General features: G+C 31.1%; 1 protein-coding gene across 1 annotated transcript in view; it reads left to right on the forward strand.

Annotated features, from left to right (window-relative positions):
• The window catches only part of LOC117171242 (voltage-dependent calcium channel gamma-5 subunit), a 154,890-nt gene that overhangs the window by 68,207 nt on the left and 65,019 nt on the right, over positions 1–21,664 (forward strand). Inside the window, exons 2-3 of the mRNA XM_033358355.1 lie at positions 7,422–7,614; positions 8,382–8,499. The gene's annotated coding sequence lies outside the window, so the exon portion shown is untranslated. The remainder of the gene's footprint in view (positions 1–7,421; positions 7,615–8,381; positions 8,500–21,664) is intronic.

Consider the following 21,664-nt stretch of genomic DNA (forward strand, 5'->3'; position numbering starts at 1 on the left):
GATATTTTAAAACATTCCAACGAATTTTCAATTAATTTCAATAATTTCGAGCGATTTCAAAGAATTTTAACATTTTTTTTCTCATATTTTTTTTGGTTGATGCTTCATCAATTAGTTGGATAAATTTGTTTTCTGAATATGTAACTATTTTGTAGAAAATTTATTTTCTTTTTAGTTAAAAATAAATTTTTTTTTAACCACAAATTTAACTATTCTATGTTTAAATGAAAAGTGATCTTTTTTAGTTAAAATTTTCTGTATTTTTTTGAATACTCTTTTTTCTTGGTAGAAAATTAATCTTTCTTGTCGAAAATTTAACTATGATTAAATATTAATTTTTTGTTCAGAAAATTAGTCTTCATGGAAAATAAATTTCTTTTGTGCAAATAAGTTCATGTATTTTATTAGACATGCCTTTTTTTAGTATACAATTTAGCTTTTTGGATGAAAATGTAATTTTTTTATTTAAAATTTTATTATCATGTTGAAAACAATTAAAAAAATTTTTTTTGTTTAGTTATGTATTTGATTATTTGATTATATATATATCCATATTATGTACACCTGGAAAGCATAACCTGAAAATCGATGTATGCATGAAATTAAGAATCACGCAAAAGATCCAAACCGCCAATTTCTTCAATTTCTTTCAAATGGGGAGCAAGATATAAATAGAAGACCACCGAAGTCTTCCGAAGCCTTCAGATCGGCAATCATCGTACAGCAGAACTCCGAGGTCGAATCGTGCATTTTCGGCTTACATACAAACTCACAGTGGTAATCATGCACTTTCTGGTTTGCGGCTCCCAAACGGTAGGTATGGTTGGGGTAAATTTCATCCACGATCTGGCAGCTCTGATGTGGTGTATACTCAAAAACCGAGTGGTGCAACTCATGAAAATTCCATTATATGGCCATGGCTCATTCTAATAGACCTTTTTATTCTAGACGTCGGCAGTGCGCCCGTGCCGAAATGTTACGTCATTTTCGTATTTTTCTAACAGTTTTGTGTCGAAATGTATGGAAAATATTATTAACAAAAACAACAACAAAAATTAATTTGTAAATAACACAGATTTTTAAGGTAGAACATTTTTAAATCTATTAAAAAAAAAATGGTGAAAAAAGTGCATGGACATAGAAATCAAGGGACCAGGCATGCCATTGCGGGGATGCTGCAATGAGGGGAGAGGTCTGCCACCTTTTGATGCTAATAATTTTTATAATTTCTAAGTCAAATATCACAAAAAATGTATACTTTAACATTCTATAGTAACGTAGACGACATTTTCAAGGTCGCTGAACACCCATTATAAGAATAATTCGCCGCTTCTTACCTCTGATCATTTGAATTTCAGATTTATCGTTGGAATTTTTATAATCATACGGATTGCAATTTTCTTTGCAGTTAGTCAAAAGCGTTTGATTCCCATATTTTATTCAATAATTAAAACAACAGATTTTATCCAACAACCTGCAGATATTCACTTTATTTAATTAAGATCGAAGTACAAAACGATTTTGACACTTGTCAAACGTCAAATATCTCTCACGTACCGTTACATTAGTGAAAACCAACTCCAATTTTTAAGAAAGTACTTAATGAACGTCCCGAATGTATTTATGAACAATTTTAATTTTGTGTGACATTTTTTAAAATTCGTAACTAATTATTTATTTGAAATGCGTGGTGAATCCTGGGGAACATAACCTTTTTCAGAATTTGGTTATACGTATATTTTGCGCACGTCTTCTGAGTCTCGAAACCTTCGACCAATCGGCGCAAGACCTCGAGCGCGGGAGATTTGGAAACCGAATTAAAATCGCCTATATAGTACTTTTTTGCATTACACGAATGCAAGACGGGTTGTGTTGTATGCTAGTGTTTATATAATTATATTTCCTATGACTACATAGTAAACGTCCTTACTTTATATATATTCTTAAATATTTATTATGTATTAGATACATCCATGACTTAATTATTAAAAATCTTAAATTGAAAACACGTAGTTATAATCAATACAGATCAATATGTACAATAGGGCGTATCGAAAGAAGTTGTAAACGAAGATTTTTTGAGGTCATGCGCGCGCTGATAAAAGAATACTTACTTTCCTTTGAAGGCTTTAATAAAATTCTTTCACTTCGATGATTTACAATTGGAGGCTTATTAATTTGGAAAATTTTTTTAGCTGAAAATGATGTAATTGTGAGCATTTTTTGGAATATGTAAGTCAATTTTGAAGATTTAGAAGAAAAACTTCTGCAACTTTGGAGATATGCAATTGATGACTATGCAATATTTAATGTGTGTATTAGAAAATGATGGATTTTGAATACTTCTTTTAAATAGTTCAATTTTTAAGATTCCAAATTGAAATTTATTTTATTGTCCAGATTTAAAATTGAAAAATTCTTTACTTGCGAGTAGTAGAAAGATTCTGAAAAAATTACATAAAAAAGAAGGGGGGGGTTGGAGGTCAAAGCCATTTTTTACAACATGTTACATGGGGGGGGGAGGTAAAAGAATAGGTAAAAAAATGTGTTACGTGATTTATTGATGGCTGCATATTTCTGATAGAAGTAAATTTTTAGTTATTTCTTGTCGCGGATGGAAATGAATTTTATGCTCTTTTCATCGATTTTACAGTATTGCAATGAACTGATCGTTAGGTCAGAGCTTCAAGCTCGATAATCTCAGAGGGGTAAAGATAGAAGTCGTTGGAGTTAAGAAGCAGCGTAAAAGCGAAGTCGGAAAAAAGAGAGTGAAAGAAAAGAGTACTGGGGAAAAGTAATACTGAATGAAAAGTCGAGTGGACGATATCCTTTCTTCTCAAGTTGTGGATTATCTTAATAGAAACTTCAAAAAATGCATACAGATCCAGGGCGGATTAAACAGGGGGCCGTTCATTTTTCGGAATGGTAAAAATTAAGAAAGGTAAAATTTCAGAATGGATTATAATACATAATGGTAAAACTTAGGAATAGCAAAAAGTAGGAAAGAGCAATAAGTCGGAAATCCAAAACTCTGAAAGGTATTTCTTCGGAAACTAAAGAAGCGGAATGGGTGAAAATTCAGAAGCGTTAAAATTAGAAGGGTAAAAAATTAGGAATATGTAAATATACGGAGAGAAAAAATTCGGAAAGTAGAAAAATTCGGAATTATTAAGAAATATACCTATTAGCAGGTGTATAATTGTTTATTTATGGTAGCAAACAAATGTTTATCACAGTGAATTTATATATCATATCATAATAAATTTATGTTGTACGTTGAAAATTGTTTTTAAATTATATAATGATAGAAAATAATTACTTTTTCGTCAAAAATTTAAAATGACGGATATCATTAATTTATTATGATATGCTATTTAAATTTACTGTGATAAATATTTGTATGCTACCATAAATAAAAAAAACTATACACCTGCTTATAGAAACATTTATTCACTATTCCGAATTTTTCTACTTTCCGAATTTTTCCTCTCCGTATTTTACTTATTCCTAATTGTTCACCCTCCTAATTTTAACGTTTCCGAATTTGTACCCATTCCGCTTCTTTGGTTTCCGAATAAATACTATTCAGAGTTTTGGATTTCTGATTTATTCCTTTTTCCGAATTTTTAGCATTCCTAAGTTTTACCATTATGTATCATAACCCATTCTGAAATTTTACCTTTCTTAAATTTTATCCGTTCCGAAAAATGAACGGGTCCCATTAAACATCCCATTTTTCTTCATTTACGAAACTTGATCGAAATGGAAAAGAATCAACTATATACAAATTTCTTGATAACTCGCAAGTACTAATAAAATTCCTTAATTATAATGACCCCCTGAATCCGAAAAACAGGTTTTTACGAATTTTTATGTTTGTATCAATGTATGCATGTATGAATGTATGTTTGTATGTATGTATGTATGTATGTATGCATGTATGTATGTATGTATGTATGTATTAATGGATGTATGTATGTATGTATGTATGTTTGCATGTATGTATGCATGTATGTACGAATGCATGTGGGTATGTATGTATGTGAAGACGATAACTTTTAAACAAATTAATCTATTAGATTGCCCTTTGGTAAACTCGTTTAGTGTCCTAAACTAAAGTTCAAGTTCGTTAGCCAGCCATTTTGGATGGAAATTCAAAAAGTGGATTCAAAGAGTTATTGCATTTTCAAAATTCAGAAAAACAACCTAAATTAACGATTTAAGCCAAACAACGCATGAAACGAAAAAAAGTCTAGAAAAGAAAAACGTTGCTTTTTGAAAGCCCTACAAGATTATGATAACAACTTTTTTAATTTGGTCAAAAAGTTGAAAATTAAAAATTTGATCGTACAAAAAATTTTTGAAATTAAATTTTTTCAATATGTACAAATTCTATGCATGGTTGTTCATAGTACTTTAAAACTTAAACAATTTATCCTTTCGGCTTTTTTTTATAAAATGAAAATTATCAGAGTTAGAGCATTTTCAAAATCCAAAAAAAAACAAACTAAAATGGACATTTTAAGACAAACAACGCATGATATGAAAAAAAAGTCAGGAGAAGAAAAACTTTGCTTTTTGAAAGCCCTACAGGACTATGATAATAACTTTTTTAATTTGGTCGAGAAGTTGAACATTCAAAATTTGATCGTAACAAAAATAATGAAAAATCCAAAAATTCCATTTTTTGATCAAACTATGCAAGATACGAAAAAAAATAAAAAGCTCAAATTGCGCGCCCTGGAAAGAACTACAAATTAAGAATGAATCACTTTTCGATATAAGCTACGAGAAAAAATGAGACAAAACTTGTTCATCCAAAAAAAAGCTATAATTTTTTATAGGAAAGTTATTTTTTGCTTTAGTCGTAAAAAATAACATTCTAAATAAAAATATTAAATTTGTTTGAAAAAACAACACAAGGTACGAACTTAAATTACCAGACAAAAGTTGTTCGCCTAAAAAGATCCATAAATTTATTATTAATTATTTTTCGATAGGATGAGTAGATTTTCTTTTAATCGTAAAACATAACATTAAAAATTAAAAAATTAACTTTTTGGTAAAAGGACATAAAAGACGAAAGAGGACATAGGCTCCTATATAGGACCTATATAGGTTTCCGTATTAGACCCTACGTAGATGCGCAGTAGTTTTTATTTAATCGTAAAGAACAACATTAAAAATTATAAAATTATAAAAACAAGGTAACAGGATTTAGTATGATTCAATTTTTATACACAATTGTAATGATATACATTTATTGAAATGATACATGTTTCAGAGCAGCTTAAAATACAATTTAAAGCAAAATAAGAATCAAATACAAAAATAATCATGATAAAGACGATTTGATTTTTATTTTGGAATTTCTTAAAAAGTAATCCCTGGCAGAGTTACATAAAAAATGTATTATAATTGTATAAAGGTGTTGTGTATAATGTAGAAAAGTTGACAGGTTGGAACAAATCGAGTGCGAAGCACGAGATACGTGATGAGAATATGTTCGTTGAAGTCAAAAGAGCTTTAACAAAAGAGATTTCAAAATCACAAAATTACAGTTGTCGGTCCGTTCACATTTGATTTTAAAAGGTCTGTGTCCAAATGCGGAAGAAATGCAAAGACTAAGCGCGGAGTGCGATTGCTCTCAGTCGCGTGCTGCAGGTGCGCTCAAACTCTCGAGCTAAGCTTTTTAAACGAAATAGAATTCACAATCACAAAATTACAGTGGTGGATGTTTTCAGTCTTAATTTTAAAGTGTTGGCGCAAGAATGTTCGAAAATATAAAGACCGAGCGCGTAGCGCGAGGTAAATATATAATCGAGCGTGAAGCGCGAGATAAATACAAATCGAGCGCGAAGCGTGAGAACCAGCAAACGCGCGCGCTACGCGCGCTCAAACTTGCGAGTAAAGCGAGCAACGCGCAAAAGCGCGCGATGGGAATGTGCCCGCGTGGCGGGCAGATTTTTTTAATTGTCAAGATGAGAATCGCCTCTAAACGTTATACTCTCGTTAAGAATTTTAAGCTTGAAAATAAAAACATTGTCTTATCTGAATAGTGTATTCCTTTCCGAACATTTTGTTACCAAAATTATTTTTCGATAGTCGTTGAAACATCGCAATACTGTGGTCAATCGGACATTAATTTTCTTTCATATTTTTTTCCAAAACGCATCCTGCTGTAAATAATAATACGTGGACAAATATTAAAAGGCTCTATCTTTCGTAATTCTTATCGGAAGTGCTTGAAATTTTGAAACGTTACATATTTTATGATAATCGACTAATAATAGTTCACAAATTATTAAAATAGTAAAGAATATAAAAATGCAAAGGTTTTTTCCTCCGCCTCGTAAAATGTCTGTTATACACTTTTGAATTTCCACCCTCCATTTTGTGTGGGTGAAACATTAAAATAATACAGTTTCTTCAATATTTAATCACGAAAACTACTTTTTTTAGATACTTAGCATGGTAATCGTATAAGAAACCTAAGTTTATATAATAATCGAGATAATAATTTAACTACTTTAAAGCTATTTTTTATTTCAAAAGTCTACGATTATATTTTTACTTAATAATTTATCTTTTTGGTTGAATATTCTATTATTTGGTTTAAAATGTACTTACTTTGTTGAAAATTTAACTATTTTCTTAAAAAGTCTTCTTTTTTGTTAGAATTTCATTCTTTTCATTTGAAAAGTCGATTATTATATTTTTAAAGTTCAGTATTCATCTATTTTGATTAAAAATTTTACAATTTGGCGGGATATTTCATTATTTCGTTGAAAATTAAACTGCATTCTTAAAAATTCATATTTTTTGGTTAAAAATAAAACTGAATTGTTGAACATTAATGCTTGTTGATTGAAAATACATGTTTTGATAGTAAAGTCATCTTTTATGGTTGAAAGTTAATTTTTTTAATTAAAAGGTTTGGTTGAATATTCGTCTTTTTAAAAAGAAAAGTCATATTTTTTAGTTGAAAATTTATATCTTTAGTTGAAAATTCAACTTTATTCTAAATACTCGTCTGTTTGGCTTGAAAATTAAACTATTTGGTTAAAAATGCACTTGTTTTTGGCTCAAGATTAATCTTTCTATTTGACACTTATACATTTTATTTTAGAGTTCTAGAACGTTCAATTATTTTCAACATTGATCTAATAAAACAATGAGTATTAAAGAACTGTTACTAGAAGGGTTGAAAATGAAACAGCAACAACATAATTTTTTACCTAGTAACCCGGGAAATAGCCTGGTATTTAAAAAAAAGTTTAAGTTGCCACCCTGATAAATTTGTTGTCCTTCCTTTTAAGTTATGGAAAAACAATTTATGATGTAATTATTTTCGAGAGCGTAGCCTCTAGATTCTCTAGATTCTCTAGAAGGTATATAAACTCAAGTGATATTATTTTCAGATCGAAGACAAACCCTCGAAGTAGAAAGTTCATAGATCTGGACAACTTTGGAGACGAAGCTTTTCTTGAACTGCTGAGAGGGAAAATTGGTCAATGAAATCTTCGATATCATATTTAGAACAGAAACCACCTAGTTCTTAATTGACAATCAATTATATAGTTTTTGCTTCAAACGAAGGCAATCTCATTAAAGGTAAAATTTACATATTTCTAAAAGATATTCTATTCAATGTACAATTTTCTGCTTTAAAGTCAGTCAGTGCATTAATGACATGTTCAAACTTTTAAGGAGTAAAATTTACTGTTCCATGAGAGTAGCTTACATTTTACGTGCCCTGATTTGGAGCGCAGGCTTAAATATTTAGTTGTCATTACTATAATAGTAGGCTTATAATACAAAAAGGATGATATAAAAGTAATTAAATTCAAGGAGAATCTACACGATTTATTATTTAGAGATTAAAGTAGAATATCTCTGATATTTTTTCTGTAGGTTTTTCTGTCCTTAGAGCTTTCAACTAGGTAAGAAACTCAAGAGGTAGCATAATGGTACTTGAGAACGGTTTTTCTCTTGACGAAAGTTGGAGGACAGTCATGCGCAGAATTTACACTTGTGGTAGAAACTTTGCGTTATAGTTCATAGAATGTGCAAGGTGTCAGAATTCGTATACAAAGTAGACTTTTATAGTCTCTGTGCCAAAAACAATGAAATAAAAAGGAAACTTTAGTCCAATTACCTTTGAAGGTTCTTAAGGAAAGTTAGTTAGAGTCTCAAAATTAAGGTGCACTAGTACAAATTACTAAACTTCAACATAGCTTTTTCTATTTAACTTATCATTATTTTGAAAATAAATATCACTCTGAACATTCCAAAATACTTATCTTATTGATTTCTTGTGTCTCTCTAAAGGATGTTTTTAGGTTTTGAAATTCTTGATTGAAATGACATATTTTGTATAGGAAACCTCAACCCAGACTGAGGAAAGACTATTGAAGTGTCCTTCATGTGATAACGTCGAAAATATCTGACTGACAACTCAAAGCGACGTCCTCGAAGAAGCACTTTTGGTTCGATAAGGTAATGAGGGAAAATGAATCTCAATCTTAAAAGATAAATTTCTCGCTCTTTAGGGGCCATCCATACACTACGTTCCCAATGTTGGGCTCTTTTTAAGCTCCCCTTTCTGCCTCGTTAATGACCCCCACCCCCCTCGAAGGTAAATTGGTCCTAGGCTAAGGACGGATTTCACGTTTAGGGGATACTACTCTACAGTAAATAATCATTAATTTAAAATACAAATATATGTAAAATAATTCATTTTATGTCACAAATAGTTAAAACGTGATACATGTTGACATATTAATATAAGAAATGATTACAGATTTCACATACATTTATGCTTATAATCAAATATTATCTAAACAACAACCACATTAAAGAAATTTAAATGAGATTAAAATCAAAGTTTAAATCCCATTTAACGTCTAATAATGAAATTAATGTGCAGAATTCCTGAAAATAAAACCAAGAATCCAACCACCAAATTTGGACAAACACCATAAAATGGGAAGACAACCATCCAAATCCAGTTCCTTCCCTTTTTTACATTCTCATTCCTGAGAATGTAATGTAATCGTCCAAATTTTCGATCTCTGGGTTTTAACGGATCTTTACGTTTCGGTACTCACAGAATCCGAAAATCATAACATTTAATCGGTGTCTGTCTGTCTGTATGTCTGTATATCTGTATGTATGTTTACCTGAATTTTGTAGCCACGCTAACTTTTGAAGGATTTGTCCAATCGAGTCCGCATTTGATACACTTCTCAAGGTACCCAAAATGAAGGCTAAGTTCGTTAATCAGATGGTTCGAACCAAAATTACAAAATTAGGAGCATTTACAAAATTTTGAAATTCTTTTTTTTTTTTAAATTGAAACATTTTTTGTCTGAGTTTCTTATAGATGGGTAAAGAAACTTGCAAATTACACGAATAAAATTTTTAATTCTGATGAAAATTAAAAAAGTTATATACTTTTCAAAATTTTGAAAATTTTCTAAAAATAGAAAAATTTATTTTTTTCATAGATCCAAAAATTTCATTCAAAATTTTCACCAGACACCAAATATATTTCAAAACTATTCTAGCCAAATTTTTTGATTGGCCCAAAATTAAAAAAATTAGAACTTGTGTAACCTAACTGTTAAGCGTGAAGCGCGAATATCGCAATGAGAATGTAATCGGCAAGGCCGTAGGTACTTTGAGAATCTTCTTTAATAACAAATTAAAAAAAAAGTGTTCAGATTCACTTAAGAAAAGGGAAAATGATTAAACAACCACAGCAGGGCACTATTGGGATCTGGAAAAATAAAATGTGAACATTATTTTGCAATGTAAGAATAAGCATTACCAGACCAAGGTACACACAAAAAATTGTAATAAACATTTGATATAATAGTTTTTAACATAGAATGTGGAAATTTTCGCATTGTGGTCTGTGCACAAATGTGGAGGGTAATTCAAAGACCGAGCGCGGAGCGCGACATAAATATATTATCGGGCGCGAAGTGCGAGAACCAACTCTCGCGCGCCCTAGGCGCTCTCAAACTAGCGAGCGAAGCGAGCCGCGTGCGCGGCGCGCTTTGAACATGTGCCCGCGAAGCGGGCGGATTTTTTAATTAAATTTTTTTCGTCTTTTTTATTTTTATTATTATCAAATCACAATAAAAAAACATTCGTAAAAAAATAATCACCATCGTTTCGGAACTCACACAGCACCCTTACCAAGGCAAAAAAAATTCGAGCAGATAGGAACAGCAACGAAACCACGTTGCTCTCTTCCTGACACCCGAGAATCAAATAAGGGCCAAAATGAAAACCCATCAATTGTTTCTCAATGTAAAGAATTTCTATGAACTTCCATAAATTTCCTGATAAAAAAAAAAGTTTTCCTAAAAGCAGCCCTGATATAATTTGCATAAATGCTGGTAAAAGCAATATTACTGCTTGTATACAAAAATCAGATTATTCTTAGGGGTATGGAGAATTGACTTTTCAATCATGATAATTTTGATTTATTACATAGAAATTCTTCGGCTCCTGGTTCTGAATGCTTAGATGGCACCTGGCCACGGGTCGAAGAAAGGGACCAGCAGTTGTCAGTAAAAAAAACGCCCGCCCCCCCTGCTTTCTGTCACTTGTTTTCCAACCAAAAAAATGTCTAAAAATATTGCAATTTTCACAAAAAATAAGACTAACACATCCTTAAGGGTTATTGAAAATAAATACAGAACCTATCCATTACAGTTTGCAGTTTGAATCGCTTTAATATCTGTATTAGAACTGAAGATAATATGGTTGCACATTTTTGTACTTTCAAGCAACAACTTTTATTATTTTTTAAATTTCTCAACTGCAACTGGTTCACAACAGTTTTCCTCATACTCATGAATTTTTTCAAATTTTTTTCATTGCCCCTTGTATAAGAAATAATGCTCTAAACTTGACTGTTCTTAAATGTACCCGAAAAGCCTTACTTTTTTTTACATTTTTCAGTCTGCTAAGCACAAAAATTTTTTTATATAAACGTCTTCAAGCTCATTTACGTAGAACACTTTCAGCTTTTATATGACTGTTTTTTTGTTGTGCCAGCATTTTTATTTGATTGAGTTGTTAAGCTTCAAAGGCAGATGCTTATAGTTTTCTCGCCGATAGTAGTTTGCCTGCAGATAATTAGAAAAAATTGAAGGAGTATAGTTCTTTTAATACTTTTGTGCTTTTATTTTCTGGTGAAATTTCGAAAGCTATTGAATTTATGTTGAAGAAGTTTACGATTCATAATATCTTGCGTATACTATTTAAAATCGATTTAATAATTACTTTTTGTCAGGATCCTTTAGAGAATTTTGAAAACGATGATGTTGTCTACAAGATCACTTGCGAGATTTGTAAGGTGACTTACGTGAGACAGACTGGCAGACTTCTTCATACAGTACAAGTCCGATATGTTTCCAACTTCGGGACTGTAAGGGCGGCAAATTCTAGGAATTTCGGACTTATCGGATGCCCCTCTAGTAGCACGATATTAGGAGCGCGCATGGGTAAATCATGGGCGCAAATCACTAGCAGAATAGCACACGTAGTAGGAGAACAACAATTAGTGTGCGTGCCGTACGTGTGATGACGTTTTAAGGGGAATGTACACTTATCGGACGGAAAGTTATCGGACTTGTACTGTACTAGGACTAGAATATAGAGGAACACAAAAGTGATGTTCGCTTGAAACGCTGTTATAACAGTGTTCTTGCCAGACATACAAAGGAATTTATTAACGTTGACCATGATTTTGATTGGAAATTGCTTTAGAATAAAGAACAAAAGAATTTATCTCTTAATTTAAAGGCTAATTTAGACAGGTAAGTCTAGAGTTATGCTAGTATGATTAATTATATTTAGTACTAAATTTTCATACATATTTATTTTCTTTTGCTTTCTCTATTTCTGACGTATACTTATGATGGATATTTTAGGTATGTTTATGAATGGTTTGCCTTTTGACCCTCATTTGATTCTCGGGTGTCAGGAAAAGGGCATTGTAGTTCTGCTGCTGTTCCTGCCTGCTCAAATATTTTTGATTTCTTTATTTTATTAATTTTATTGTTGCCATTGTAAAGGAATTGTATGAGTGACGAAACTTTGGTGATTATTTTTAACACATGTTTTTTATTTTAATTTTATAATTATAAAGGCAAGAGATGTTCACGTCCGTGCCCGCCGATCACCCCGCGCGGCTCGTTTCACTCCTACTTGCGGTGCGGCATCACTTGAGATGACGGATGCAACAACTCGACAAGCGCTCGAAACCGCGTAGAAGTATTGGCCAGCCGGAAAAATCTATCGATAAAAAAAGTGGCCGAAACGTAAAACAAAATATACATTCGTATACAGCTTTACTCGGCCGACAAATTTTTCTCATGATACCTTCTCATACGATAATTATTACTTAAGATAAACAATAAAAACTTAGAACAATTTCCTATCAAGAATCGATGTTTTGTACAACACAACTCGCGATTATTCGGCCTTTATTCATAAAAATGATTGAACATTGTATGGTGTATTCTCAATATATAAGCGATGCCTTTAAACCGGCCTTTGTTCCTACGCAACTAGTCAGCAGCGGCAAAGAGAAACAAAATGCTCCAACGGCAGCGTGTGTTAACTTCAACTTGTTGCCATTTTTACCATTTTTGACCGATTTGCTTCAAATTTTCAGAAAAATTTTTTCAAAGTCTAGCAAACAACTTTCTCGCGATAAGTTACTTCAACTAACATTTTTTCGATGACCGCCCCACTGGTCGAAGTTGACAAAACGTGGCTTTCGTTCGCAATCAATTTCTTATTAAACAAAAATAAACATATTAGCTTTTTAAACAAAGCGCTTTGTTTAAAGTCATCGATTATATATTTTCAATACACCATACAAATTTCAAGCATTTCTATCAACAGACGGCCGAATAATTGCGAGTTGTGTTTTACAAAACATCGATTTTTGATCGGAAAATTTTCTAAGTTTTTATTATTTATCTTAAGTATTAATTATCGAATGAAAAGGTTTCATCAGAAAAATTTGTCGGCCGCGTCAAGCTGAATACGAATGTATATTTTATTTTACGTTTAGATTACTTTTGTTTGATCGATAGATTTTCCCGGCTGGACAATACTTCTACGCGGTTTCGAGCGCTTGTTGAGTTATTGCATCCATCACCTCAATTCTCGGAACAACTCTATCAGGGAGTCCTATCTCTGAGGTTCATTATACTTTAACTTTCAAGCAATTAGACGTTTTGTTAAAGAAAACAATTTTATTGTGCTCATAAATGCACCAATTATTTAATAACAATAGAATTAAATGCAAACGTGTATATACATATTATTTACTGGAAGTATGAAAATAGTATAAGCGGTAAATTTTAATTTGGACCAATTTTAAATCAAGGAAGATGATTTTTCTGGCATTGAAGATGAATTTTTCACAATATAAATAAATTGTCAACAGTATATTTGATTTTCAAATTAAAAAGATAAGTATTCAACAAAAATAGCTTAGTTATATTGCCAGTTAAAAGAAATACTGTTCAATAAAAATAAACGAATTATCAACCAGTAGAATTCCACGAAAAAGACTAATTTTTAACTAAATTATTGAATACTTAACAAAATATATGAATTTTTAACAAAGAAGATTAATTTTCTACCTAAACAGACCAATTTTTAACAAAACAGTTGAGTTTTAAAGCTATATAGAAGAATGCTTTAGAATAAATTAAAATTTTAAATCTGTAAAGATAAATTTTCAACTAAAAAAAAGATAAGTTTTTAACTTTAAACTGAGTTTAAAAATATAATTTTAAACAACAGAAAAACGAATTTCAAAAGATTTAAGTATAACCAAAAAGAGAAATTTTTAACCAAAATATGTACTTAAATTTGCACCCAAAGCTAAATTTTTAACCAAATAGTTGTAATTTTAACTAACAAAAAATGCTATGCATTTTCTAATTGGGTTCTATTAACTCAACTTGCATTTACTCAAAAAACGAGAAAAGGAGGAAAAAGAGGAAGTTGCTTGAAAACAGGGGGAAAAAGAGTTCTTTATTTCACCGTATTTCGCAAACCTTTCGACACTCCTCTCTCTCCTTGTTGCAACGTAGTTTATGTACGGCCTCTTTTTTACAACTTGGCGAGAATTGTGGATAGAATATCCTTATGAACTAAATTAAAACCAAATTACAATGTAGGTGCACGTATTGAACTTGTGATTGTAGTTTGTATTATGAAGGGTGGAAAATTGGCTTTGGATTGATCGGATTGTATCGATTTCGGAATCAATCGCAATAGTTGGAATGGATACAGAAGGAATTCCTATCCAACACATTCGACAGGGAAGTCATTCGTGTAAATTATGGATTTGTAAATCATAATATGTACGAACAACTTTTCAAAGTCATTAAAGAATGTTATTTGCTTGAAAAGAGAAACGAAATTAAATTTTTTATATTGATTTAATTCATTTATGCAAAAGCAGAAAAAAACCAGTTTTTTGAAACATTAATAAACAAAAACTGAAAAGCCATAAATGGAGAAAGTATATATCTTAAACTTTGTATTTTTATCTGCTGATTCTAACGTTGAAAATTATAATCAGATTAAAAATGAAAAAAAAATACATTTCGGCAAAAAATGGTAAATTTATTTTTCAGCGTTCATGTTTAATAGTCTATTTTGTTCATTATAAGATTTGTGCTGTTGCATCAGGTAAATTTTATGTCCTTATCTTATTTAGGAAGTATACTGTTACACCAAACTCTCGCTATCAGTCACGCCATTCTCAGCCTTCCTAGAACTACTGGCTCATGCAGTTTCTCAAGAGTGAAGGGTGAGAGCATTTGCGACATTATATATATATTGGAAATGAGTCAGGCGGCCCTCACTCTTTACGTTTCTGTCCCACCGAAATCAGTCCAAGGCCATTTGAAGGCAACCCCCGACACTTGACTGAAAGCGAGAGTTTAGTGTATTTATTTATTTACGTCCTCCCATAAGTATGAAATATTACCCAGTTAAAAGACTTAACTTATCTTTTAAAAAAGTGGTTTGAGAGAAAATACGCTTTTTTTATTTGCTCAAAACGCAGTTAAGTTATTACTTGCGCATTGAACTGGCATCGTTCAATTTAACTTTTCAAAAATCACACGGAAAGAAGTTGTTCATTAAAAAGTCTTGAACTTTTTCTCAAGTTACAAGTAACATTTTAGAAGATTTAATGCTTTCACGATGATTTATTATAATAAAAAGAGATATTTCAGTTTCCAATCGTATACAAAAACTACGAATTTTTGCCTGACATGTTCACGAAATTTTGGCAAAAATCGTAGTTTTTGTGCACGATTACACTGAAAGAAATAGTTTGAGGCTAATGGCAATCCGAGTTTGCTTGAGAATTTCTAACTGAATTAGAAAGAAAAATTTTTTTGTGCTGTCTCATTCATATGAATTTGAGACTTATTACCTACGTATAAGAAAATTACCAAGCCTAATATGACAAGGAAAGTTTGTTTGACTGAAATGATAGTTGGGAAAAGTGTAGCATTAGATATATGATTAAAATATCAAAATATTATAGTGTAGATACAAGAATATTATGCCTCGCTATCATGGCTGTATTGAATGTATACTTCTATCAAATATATTTTTGAAAGAACACTGCGTCTAAATGTTGATTGGGCATCCGGCTATTTGTTTGATTCAGCCATACCAATCGATGAATTGTACCGTGAATGTTATGCGAGATTGATGAGCCGGTGAGGTGCGCGTCGACTCGGCATTAGTCACCGTCTTCAGACTTGTTTTACAGCAAATGAGGTTATTGAAGAAGGTTTTGAATACCTAACTCTAAAATTTGTATAAGATTAAGATTTTTAGTAAATATTCTATTAAGCAATATCTAAATAAATTATGTATTTAACATTTATTTGCCTTACATTTTTGTATCTTCAGAATAATATTTGAATTTTATGTATGCAATAGGTCAGGATTTGTAGGTAATTTCGTTATTTTACGCCTGATTTGAATTTAAAATATTATAAAGCATTTTAAATGATTTTTAAAAAATTCAAAAAAGTGTAAGGATCTTCAATTATTAAAAATATGTTTAGGTATTAAAACAGATTTTCAGGACTTATTTGATTAAAAATTTTCTAAAGTTTATAATTGAATTTCAAAAGATTTCGAAAGATTTCATAATATTTAAAAGAGTTCAAGATATTTTAAGTAATTTTGAAGAATTTTCAAGGAATTTCAGTGGAATTTGAATGAATTTTAAGATTTCAAAGTAATTTTAAAATATAAATAATGTTCTTGAATTTTTTTAAGTCTGTTAAATCCCTTGAAATTTTCGTAAATTTCTATAAATCATTTAAAATCGATTGAATTTCTTAAAATATATATTGATTTCTCTAAAATCTTTTAAAATATTTTGAAATATTTTTGAATTTATTTTAAATCTTCTTTAATTACATAAAATATTTAATAATAATTTGTAATATTTCTAAAATTATTATATTATAAATATATCATTATAAGCTTCGCAACATTTTTTATAGAGTTGGTTGCAAACATTTGCAGACGGCCCTGCACAGCTGTAGGACATATTTCAGATTTTTTATTTATACTCGAAGCTAGGTTAGCCGCGAGGCTTTAGGCGTTAGGAATGGGAAACATTTAGGGTTCGAACCCGCGACAAATAAGAATTTTCATAGCGTGCGTTTATAAATAGTGTAGTGATTGTGTAATACAAAATAATTGTGTACTGGAACATGTGAACAAATATTAAATTATACAGTATTAATGCAAAAGATTAAATTTCTTTCGGCGAAAAATTGGTTTCAAAACTTCTTCGATATAGACTGTATTTTAACTACAAGTTTAGATTTTATAGAACTATTTTACTTTTTTCGTATACCCTACCTTTCAATCGATGTTACGTTACCCCGGCCTTTAAATTTTGCAGAACTTTGTAACACATGTCGTTGAATAGTTCAACGGAATGTAAAACAAAGACGATCTATATTTTTTCCGTCTATCTTTAAAAAATAATTTTCAACGAAATTATGGGAGGTGCAGCTGAGAGCCATGCGTATGGTTGATTTACCCCAACCAAATTCTGTCTCACACAGCCATCTTATGTTTAGAAATATCTATTAGAAGCAAAGAGTGAAGCGTACAAGAAAACTTTGAACATCGCAGGTCTTAGCAATGAGGAGAGAAGTAGACGTAGAAATAATTGTAGACGCGAAAACAGGATACTCAAACGATTAGTTAAGGAAAGTAAAGATACAATTAGAGCAGAAGAAGAGATGAAAATACAAAACGAATTTGAAGGAAGCAGGAAACTACTTTATAAAAAAAAATAAAAATAAACAAAAGTACAGAATTTGTCAACATGAGAAATAGTAGGCGGGAAATGGTATATGGTGCAGACGGAATACTAGAGGCTTTCAGAGACTATTTTAGGAGACAATTCGGAGATCAAGCTATAGGACACCACAACTGCGATGTTAAACACGATCCGATGGAAAACTCAATTGAGAAAGTCTGTGTCACTGACACTGCATTAACTACATACACGCTGAAATGCTTAAACACGGTGGCGAGTGCATACCACATAGACTGCACAAATTGATTAATTTCTGTTTTGAGATGGGAGACGTCCCAGACGATTGGAAAAAATCGATTATCGTACCAATATACAAGAGAAAGGGAGATAAAAGCGACTGCAATAATTACAGAGGGATTAGCTTATTCAGCACCTTAAGTAAAATATATTCAAAAATACTTATTCGTAGGGTAATGAAAATAACAGAAGCAAAGGTTTGGGAAGTCCAAAGTGGATTTATGCCAGGAAGGTCATGTACGGATCAAATATTTAGCTTAAGGCAAATAACCGAAAAAAGTTTGAGAGTGGGAAAAAAGTTTTCTGCGCATTTGTTGACCTAGAAAAAGCTTTTGACAAGGAGGATAGAAGTAAACTTTGGAATGTCCTGAAAGAGTATGGAGTCAATGGATGGCTCCTACAAGCTATAAGAACAATATATAAAGGTAGCAAAGCGAGTGTAAGAGTGAATGGGAATGTGAGTGACTGTTTCGATATTATTCAAGGAGTTAGACAAGGATGCGTTATGTCTTCATGTTTATTTATATTATTTATGGACAAATGTTTAAGAATGGCTCTTCGACGAAGAGGGTGTGGATCTTGAAACAGAGTACGTGCATTAGCGTTCGCATATGATAAGGTTGTTATGGCAGAGTCTATCGAAGACTTACAAAAAATGTTGAATAAACTAGATGCAAGCATGAAGAGCATAGGCCTCAAAATTAACGCAAATAAAACAAAAACTATGGTGTTCGAAGGAAAGAGTGAGAAAACACTATGCAATGTCGCGAGACATGGATTTATCTAGAAACGGATAAGAATAAAATTAACGCAATTGACATGAGATTAATGCGCATAATATGCGGGAAAACCCTGATGGACAAAGTGAGTAACGAGATAATTCTAAAAGAATGTGGTGCAGAAGAGATACTAGTAGACACATGGGAAAGAAATCGGTTAAGATGGTTCGGACATGTCGATAGAATGCCAAATGAACGACTAACGAATCAAGTGTATCAAGGTAAAGTAAATGGCAGCGTGCCCAGAGGTAGACCGCGGAAAGAATGGTTAGAATGTGTGAACGAGACCCTAGTTAGAAGAGACATAAGAAGTCACAGAAACACGAGAGCCTGCTTGAAAAAATGCATGGACATAGAAGGACAGGAAAGTATGGCGGCAAATAGTTAATAAAAAGAGTGTCAGTAGCGTGAATGACACCTGAAACAAAAGACTTTGGCCACTAATGCACCCAAGTGGGGAACCTTACATAACGACTTCGTGAGGTTCTTCGCTTGGGGTGATTGCTAGAGAGATTGATCAGCAACCTGGGTCGGAACAGTGCTGCGGAACGAATGTGTTATTTACTTAAATAACACGAGAATTCTAGATCAATCTGAAAATTCTCTATCCCTTCCACACACTACTCCTTTCCCCTAAGGAGTGAGTCACGCCTACCCCGAAAGGAAAATGGCTTCATGGTGTAATAATATTAGAACATTTGACTGAAGCAGTAATATGGCTTCAATAATTATGGTTTGGGTAAAATACGCAAACCGTATCGCTGTAGTTGAGCGAGCAATACATTATGGTTGAAATAACCAGAATTATGCGTGTATCGTCGAAATATTTCTTTCATTGTTTAACCCGAAATATCGCTTTTTATCAGTTTAGAAGATATTGGAGGATTATCGATTTTGTGATAAAAGAATTTAAATTTCTGGAGGATTCCTGAACTCTAAGTAAAAGTTAAAAAACGATTCAGCAATTTTTTCAGTGATAATTATAAAACTTTGAATAATCGATGGTGAAAATATCACCGAGAACTCATGAACTTTTCTGAAGTAGCTTGAGAACTTAAATCCAATATTAAATTCACAGATGCGGCACACGGACATGTTAGAGTCTGTCTCCGAATTGTAAAAATTTGCATTGCTGTTATTGGGTATAAATTACATCCACTCAATAACTTTCTATTTATTAAGTGATCTTTGAATATTTACTGAATTGTCTTGAAAAAACTGAGCTGTTTAGAAAAAAGCTCAACTTGTACATTAATCTACCATAATCATAATATTTGACTTTTAATGAACTTTTTCTCGTATACAAGCCTTCACAATAAGTAACTTCTTCTAACAAGTAAGACTGTCCACTAAAAAAGATTTTGTCTGTCCATAAAAATAATTTTTTTACATAATTGCCACTTTACGGAAAAAATATTGTGATACGGCTCCGCAAAATTTCATTTTAAAAAACTGACTTTTCGCTGATTTATCACTGATAAATTTTTATTTTACCTGACCATTATTAATATTTTAAGACCAAAAGTATTATCGTGTAAGATCATTAATATAGAATCTTTTATACACAGTATAAAATAAATTTATGTTCATAGATTTGTAATTTATTAATCTCAGGGATGCTACAGCCTAATTTACTTGAAAAAGTGATCCATGTATAACCGAAAAAAGACAAAAGAGTCTAATTTCTAATGAAAAAAATGAAATTGAAAATGAATCCAAAGAATTACAGTGATTCTAGTTCAATTCGTGTGAATTTAGGAAAATTTAAGGAAAATAAGCAGAATTTCATACAATTTAGAAAAATTAAAACCAGTTCAAGTGAATTGAAAACAATTCCAAAATATTTAAAAAATCAATGAATATGGTAAGTTTGAAATGAGTCTAGAAAAAATCAAGGGAAGGTAAACGAATTTAACATAAAAAGAATTCGCTAAATTAAGTGAATTTAGAAGGGTTCAAATAAATTAAGCAATTAAAGATAATTACAAATAATTCAAAAGAATTAAAAATAATTTACGATGAAATAATAAGAATTCAGATTAGGTTCCAAATTTATTTAAACGAATTGCAAAAAATATTTTTTAAACTTTTCAACCCATAGTAGCCCTACGAAATCCCTCACATCTTGGTAATAAATTCTTCAAAATCCATGAAAATATTATAAAATCCCGTGAAATTCTATGAAATCTTACGTTATTTCCTAATATCCTGAAAATTTTATTGAACTACCTTGAGAGATTTTAATATCTTTTAAAATCAGTGGAATCTTTGAAGTATCTTACCTTCAAGCTCCTATAAAATCGATCCATATCTTCCAATATTCTAGGAAATTCTTTATAAACACATGCAATTTTTTTCAAATCTCTAAAAGGCATAAAAACCTTGTAAATCCCTTGACATTTGATGATCTCTTGAAAATACCTTGAAATCATTGAAAATACAGTACAATGTTTCGAATACTTTTGAATCCCTTCAAGTTATTGACAACAACTTAAAATAACGTGTAATATTTGTTATATCCCTGCAATACTTGAAATTGTTTGAAATCTTTTGATATACATTAAAATTTGTTAAAGCTCTTGAAAATGACTTTGAATCTTTAAAAATACGCTAAAATATTTTAAATCCCTCAAAATCCCGTCAAACAATTGAAATTCCTTCAAGTTATTGAAATCAATAAAAAATTAATTGTAACCTTTCGAAATTCCCTGCAATATTTCAAATTCCTTAAAACCTTTTACAATTCGTTAAAACTTTTCAAAAATCTTAAAAATGCCTTAGAATCTTGTAAAATACTCTAAAATATTTAAAATCCTTGAAAATCACATTAAATTACTGAAATCAGTTTAAAATTCTATGGGATCTTTTTTAATAGCCTAAAATATTTCAAATCCTTAAAATCCATTGAATCCTCTAAAATCACTCCAAATTATTAAAATCTATTAAAAATAATCTAAGATATTTCGAACCCTTTAAAATCTTTTTAAATTCATTGAAATTTTGTGAGGCTTTCAAAAATTCCACGGAATTTGTGAAATCATTGTACTCTATTTAAATTCTTTGAAATTCCTTCAACATATTTTTATCTTATAAAATGTCTTTTCAAATCATGTAAAATATCTCAAATATTGTCGGAAATTATCGTTATGATCAGGACAAGGGAGTTGTCTTCAAATGGTCGTAGACTGATTTCGCGGGGACAGAATCGTAAACCGCCTGACTCATTGCC

The sequence above is a fragment of the Belonocnema kinseyi genome, chromosome 4 (assembly GCF_010883055.1).
Source record: "Belonocnema kinseyi isolate 2016_QV_RU_SX_M_011 chromosome 4, B_treatae_v1, whole genome shotgun sequence".
In the NCBI taxonomy this organism is placed as follows: Eukaryota; Metazoa; Arthropoda; class Insecta; order Hymenoptera; family Cynipidae; genus Belonocnema; species Belonocnema kinseyi.